This window comes from Lemur catta, chromosome 19 (genome assembly GCF_020740605.2).
Source record: "Lemur catta isolate mLemCat1 chromosome 19, mLemCat1.pri, whole genome shotgun sequence".
Lineage (NCBI taxonomy): Eukaryota > Metazoa > Chordata > Mammalia > Primates > Lemuridae > Lemur > Lemur catta.
This window is the reverse complement of record NC_059146.1, coordinates 15,280,547-15,287,939: the sequence shown is the minus strand read 5'-3', so window position 1 is coordinate 15,287,939 and position 7,393 is coordinate 15,280,547.

Here is a 7,393-nt window from a genome sequence, read left to right as displayed (position 1 = left end):
GACTTAGTGTAATTATTAATCAGGCTCCCTTTCCACTCTCAGAAACATTCTAGGCAGAATGGGCTGGTTTGCACGTTGAAGTGTCTTTAAGCCACCCAAGTGGAGAGGTTGATGCACATCTGAATACTGTTTCTCGTCCTCCAGAACAAGATTGAGATTGGAGATGGAGATTTGGGATTCATTCACTTGTAGAGGGTTATGGTAGCCATGAGAGGGTTGAGAAATAGAGATGGTAGAAAAGGCGGAACCTTGAGGAACACCAGATTTTACAAGACAAGCAATGAAGAGGAGCTTTGAACCAGAGTTTGTATGCTAACAGCAAACAATCCTCAGCCTATGTCATTGCTTAAAGTTTAGTCCAAAGTACAGAGTTCACGGCAAAAGCTTTTCCATTGCTCTGATTTTGATTCTGTTTACTTTTTCATAAATCTGTGAAGCTGCTCAGAAGCAACCTGGCACGATACACTGGCCTTTTGGTATCAGAAAGACTCAAATCTAATCTAATTCTAATCTAATTGTCATATAGCCAATTATTAGCCAATGACATTAGGCAAATAATTTAATCTCTCTGATTCTTAACTTTCTCACTTATATCATGAAAATGACATTTCCCCTGAAGTTTATTTTGATGTATAGATGGAATAATGTATTTAAATGCCTGATATCTACTGAGATTAAAAAAGATGACAGTAATTATTATCATGATTAGCCTGGCATTAGTGTTAAATATTAGATATATTCTCTTCTTTAGAGCAGTTGAGCTGTACATGTGGGTTGCTAAAAAATGTCTTTGCTTCCCTCACTCTAAGATTTCTGAGATTCTTTTCATTTTTTGTTTGTTGGGTTAAGTGGTTGGTTATTCAAAAGTGGCTTTTAATCTCTACTGCCCTTCCCCATCAATGTTTGTAACAACTGTACTCAATCCTTAAAGTCTATATCAAATAATTTTCCATGAATATATTTTTGATTACTCCCTAACTAAAGAAGAGCCCTCTCACCTTTGACAATTTATAACACCATTTAGATTGTTTTCTCAAGGAACTTCTTGTTTGATGTTTTATCACAGTCACTTGCAAGCTATGCAATTATCCCTGGATAGTTAACTCCTTTTTTTCCTTTCAGAGTTTTATGGGGTACACATATTTTGGTTACATAATTTGCTTTTGTACACTTTGAGTCAAAGTTATAAGTGTGCCCTTCACCCAGTTAATGTGCATTGTACCTGTTAGGTGTGAATTTACCCATTCCTTCCTCCCCCCTCCCACTTGATTTCCCTTGAGTTCTACTTCCATATGTGCACATAAGTATTGATCAATTCGTTCTAATTTAGCATTGAGTACATGTGGTGGGTTTTTTTTCCATTCTTGTGGTACTTCACTAAGAAGAATGGCCTCCAGTTCCATCCAGGTTATTACCAAAGATACTAGATCACCATTTTCTTTTATGGCTGTGTAGTGCTCCATGCTATACATATGCCACATTTTATTAATCCACTCATGTATTGATGGGCATCTGGGCTGATTTCACAACTTTGTTATTGTGAATTGTGCTGCTATAAACATTCCAGTGCAAGTGTCTTTCTTATAAAATGCCTTTTTTTTCCTTTGGGTAAATACCTAGTAGTGGGATTGCTGGATCAAATGGTAGGTCTACTTTAAGTTCTTGGAGGTATCTCCATACTACTTTCCATAGAGGTTGTGCTAGTTTGCAGTCCCAACAACAGTGTACCTTTCTCTCCACATCTTCACCAGCATCTGTTGTTTTGGGATTTTTTGATAAAAGCCATTCTCACTGGAGTTAGGTGATATATCTCATTGTGGTTTTGATTTGCATTTCCTTGATGATTAGAGACATTGAGCATTTTTTCATGTGTTTGTTGGCCATTAGTCAATCTTCTTTTGAAAAGTTTCTGTTCATGTCCTTTGCCCACTTTTTAATGGGGTTGTTTGATTTTTTCTTGCTGATTTGCTTGAGTTCTTTGTAGATTCTGGTTATTAGCCCTTTATCAGATGTATAGCATGCAAATATTTTCTCCCATTCTGTAGGTTGTCTATTTACTCTACTGATCATGTCCTTGGCTGTGCAGAAGCTTTTTAATTTGATCAGGTCCCATTTATTTATTTTTGTTGTTGCTGTGTTAACTTCTTGTATTCCAACTCATCTTTGTGATTTCTATGGTGCCTAGCACAACATCTGACACAGAGCTTAACCTTTATAAACAGAAATTGAAGGACACTGAATCAGACAGTTATAGTCAGGATTTTTGAACTGATTTAATTGTCTTCACTCGTTTGTTGACACAAGTGAATGACATATCTCTCATACTCTTCTCACCACAGATCATTACTGAAATGTTTACATTTATGTTTTCTCAAATATTCAGGTTCCAGAGGTCCCAGGACAGATCTAAGAAGGGGGCAGTACTTAGGATCTTGGTACTAGACCAAGTTATCAAAGTATTTAGCTTAAAAAAAAAAGTTTTCCTTCATCAAAGGGATTTTATCTGTGGTTTTAGAGGGGAAAAACATTATTTTTCCTCTCTTCTACTCCAGGAACAAAGTGAGAGGAATCAGAGTCAGATTAGGCAACCAATCTGCCTGCCAAACTTAAAAGGATAGAAGTGCCTTGAGGTCAGCAAGGTGAACTAAGACGTCAATATGGGTCACACACAGATAGAGCAAAGCAAGTCAAGAGCCAATCAGAAATAAATTTCATAAAAATGTGTATTTCATTAACAGCATTTCTCCTGTGATGGGTTGGCTGCTTATGCTAAGCTGGGCATGGGTTCTTAAAATAGCAGAATTGGTCCACATGCTCAAATAGATTATATACTACATAAGAGAAACACCATACTTTGAGAGCATCTCCTAGAACAATAATTTGTACCCAAAAAAGCCTTTCCTAAATTCTTTTTTGTAATAACTTTTTTATATGGAGTTCCTCTCTTCCCAGCTTCCATAGCAATGACAGAGTGTAAGAAATAACAGCGGGACTCTCTGGCCATCTGCCACCATCAGCATAATTGCTAAATACTTCCTTCCCTCAGTGTCTTAGTCTATTTGTGCTTCTATAACAAGATGCCTCAGACTGAGTAATTTATAAACAACAGAAATTTATTTCTCACAGCTTCAGAGGCTGAGAAGTCTAAGATCAAGGCACTAGCAGGTTCTGTGCCTGGTGAGGGCCATTCCTCATAGATGGCACTAGCTAAGTGTCCCCATATAGCAGTCGGGCACCTCACCTAGAGTGCCCCCTTCAGCCTTTTTATAAGAGCACTGATCCAATCATGAGGGAGGATTAATCACTTCCCAAAAGGCCCCAACTCTTAATACTATCACATTGGAGAATAGGTTCCAACATTTGAATTTTGGAGAAAGACGTACATTCAAACCATAGCATTTAGCAAGGTTGAGTGATGGCTCACTGTTACAGGAAATTCAGAAAAAATCCCCTACATGGTCCAGAGATTTCACACTCTGTTATGGACTGGCTGTTTGTCCCCCTCATCCCCCACCCTCCCAATTCATATGTTGAAGCTCTAGCCTCCAATGTGATGGTACTTGGAGATGAGGTAATTAGGAGGTAATTAGGGTTACATGAGATCATGGGATCTGGACCCTCATGGTGAGATTAGTGCCCTTATCACATCAGAGAGCTTGCTTGCTCTCTCCACCAGATGAGGACACAGTGAGAAGGTGGCCATCTATAAGCCAGGAATACAGCCCTCATCAGAAACTAAACCCTGCCAGAACTTTGACTGTAGATTTTCAGCCTTCAAAAATGTGAGAATATAAATTTCTGTTGTTTAAGTCATCCAAGCTATGGTATTTTGTTTTGGCAGCTAAGATACACACACACACCCACACACCCCTATAAGTATACATTTTTCTCATAGGAACTATATGAAATAAAAAACTAGAATTATTATCAATTATTCTTAAGCAAATCATGTCTCTTCCCTTGTGTAGACTATATATTTTTAAACAAGCACTCTTTGTTTAGAAAAATGCCATTACTTTTGAGGTTCCTAAGAAGGAATAAGAACATATGTGCTCTCTGGTATTCTGTGGGAGGTAAGAAATTCGTGGGTTTTTAAGGAACCAGTCTCTAGTGTACAGATATCACTTGACTAAGTAAATGAATAAAGAAATTTGTGACAAACAGAACTGAGTAAGCCCTGAGTAGAGGTAAAGAGTAAATATGGGAAAGCGATGTGTTCATTTGCGTGCAATATTTTTCAGATATTGTCCAGTTCACTTTTATAGTCTAGTGTTGATGAAATTACACAAGACTCACAAGAATTAAATAAAATGGACACAATGCCTAGTACTCCACCTATACATTAACCATCATATATAACATTTTATTAACATAAAATATTTCATTAGTCAGAAAAAGATTCTACCTTTCACAAAAAGATATATCTCAAAATGCTAAAGCATTTTCTTGGATGCCATGCAAGTATTCATGTATTTATTCTCCAGTTACTCACAGAAGAGAGATAATTGGGATAATTCTAGACCAATTAAAGTGATGCAAAAGTGACACCACCATATGGAACATTACGAGGTCTGCCAGCTTTGAATGTGCAGTTCTTTATGCATTTTTATTGGGGGAATTTTCACTATTTCACATGGTTAAAAATAAAATGAATCATGATTATTATCCTAAAACACAAATTTGCATGATTCAAATTTGCATAAAATTCGATTTACTATATTTGCTGTTGGGGAAGTCCAGGAAATTATTGTAAGTTAGGATTCTGTGATTTGTAGTTTAGAATATTTATAGCCCATAGTATAAATTAATTTGTTCACCTAATTTTTCTTAAATACTTATTATGTACCAAGTTATGCTAAGTGCCATGGGAGACACATGGACTTCTAATTCATGATCCTCTCTCATTAGAAACACTATCTAGTTGAAGAGAGAGGTACATAAATGAACTGATACTATTAGAGGGGCCTGCTGTCAGGAGTCAGAATGACATGTGTTCAAATTCCAACCTTAAGATGCAGATTATATGTATGCAAATTGTATACAAAATCTATAATAATTATAATAAAATATAAATGTGAATAGGAATAAAAAATGAATGTGAATGCTATAATAAGTCAAGTTCAAAGAGCAAAGGAGTATTAAGCAAAGAAGTGACTGACTCTAACCAGGGAAGTTTCCCCAAAGAAAGTGACATTTAAACTGGATTAAACAGGTAAAAAAAGAGTGCGAAAGACATCCCAGGTGTTATAGAAAGAACTCAGGGAGGCATGAAAAGCATGGTGTGCTAACGAATACTGTGAAGTTCAAACTGATTAGGGTATTGAAGGGAGGGTGAACAAAGAGATTGGAGAGGTGGAAGGTTAGACTTTATAAAGTAACGAAGAAGAACAAAGAGAGTCATTAGGTCAGAAGGGAAGGGTAGGAATGATGGGCTTCCATGTGTGGTTTCCATATATACAGCACATCTGTTATAAAATAGCAGTCTTAGCACAATCTCAGCTGCCCCTTCATAAACCAAATCCCTAAAATATTAACAGTAGTAATAAAAATAGCTGGGCCCACATCACTCAACACCAGGAGGCACTGTTCACATTCTGTTCTACATTAATAAGTACCCTTTGGATTTATGCAACATCTACACGGACCCATAGGAAGCATATTAATTTATCCATTAAGATTTAGAATAATGATTACAGAAGTGATACTGACATACTTGCTTATTGTCCAATTAGTGCACATGAAGATTCTTCTTCATGTCCAGTCACCATCTCTTCCCGTCCAGGTCCAGGTACTGTCTCCTGTTGGTACTGTCTTCCTTATTGTCAAATGCATCTCTCATCCGTGGCTAACTTTGTATCTCCCATATCAAGAAAAAAGTAGCAATGCTGTTATTACTCATGATGTAATGGTTCTTTGGAGCCTGTTTGTATTGAAACAAATAAATCTTCTTGCCTGTGCAGTTCTCTATTATCATACATTTAATTTAAACCTGGTTACATCAAGATTGATGGTGCTGCATTATCCATCATGTCACCATGAATTTTGGCTTCCCATGACTCTTTTAAATGTTATTACTGTGCTTCACTGATGATAAACACTAATGCAAGTCTCTGGTCATGTTAAATTTACTATTCAGACTTTGTTAGCATAAACATAGAACAGCACATCTTTCTTTTTTTTTTTTTTTTTTTGAGACAGAGTGTCACTTTGTTGCCCGGGCTAGAGTGAGTGCCGTGGCATCAGCCTAGCTCACAGCAACCTCAAACTCCTGGGCTTAAGCGATCCTACTGCCTCAGCCTCCCTAGTAGCTGGGACTACAGGCATGAGCCACCATGCCCGGCTAATTTTTTTGTATATATATTTTTTAGTTGGCCAGATAATTTCTTTCTATTTTTAGTAGAGACGGGGTCTCACTCTTGCTCAGGCTGGTCTCGAACTCCTGACCTCGAGCGATCCACCCGCCTCGGCCTCCCAGAGCTAGGATTACAGGCGTGAGCCACCGCGCCCGGCCAACAGCACATCTTTCAACCATGATTTCTCCTGAACTCTTAGGCCATAGTCACTGCATTTTTAGAATATGATCTCTTTTAATGATAATTGCACCCCTGTTTTCCACACACAGCCACCAACAGGAAGGATAGGTGAGGGGCCTGTGATGAGGCACGAGGTGTGATCACATTCCTGCAAGGAATGTTTGGCAGGGCTTAAGACCAGCCCATAGAAGCATAATGTAACCACATCGATGGAGGCATAAGAGGATGTCAACTGAAAGGGCCCACTTGCCTTGCAGAGCAATGGTGCTCAAAGCCCTTGGAAGGGATAGGCATGGCCACCCCAAAGACTGCATGACACTCAATGTGGAGTTTGTGGAGAAATGGAATGACTACCCTGGGTGGCAGCAGCAGAGAGTGCACTGGGTAAAGGATCCCAGCCAGCAGCCCTGCGACCTTCATGTACTACAGACAGTGGCTATTCTAGAGGAACACAGACAATGAGCTATTGGGTGGCTCACGCATGCGTCTGACACCCAAGGGTGAGTCAAAGGCCAGAGCCCTGAACTCATGCTGTGTTCAATGTAAGTCACCCAAAGTCACCTGTCATAGCTTCACAGAAGAGGGTAGGAAAAAAATGGAGCAGAAAATTGTAAAGCTAAGGACAAAAGGAACCATACATAAATACCGTACTCTAGTTGGTAAATTTGATTTTCGTGGAGGTGTGAGTCCGTAATTCTGAAACTTCTTTGCATGCATCCTGTGGATGAACAAATAAGGAAGCGGAAGGTAGACAGTGGGAGACAAGTTTCTCACTGCCGAAGAGGGAAGTTACACAGAGGCAAGGGGGAAGGCTAGAATGAACCACGTGGTTCTGGATTACAGTCAGAGATGTTAGTATG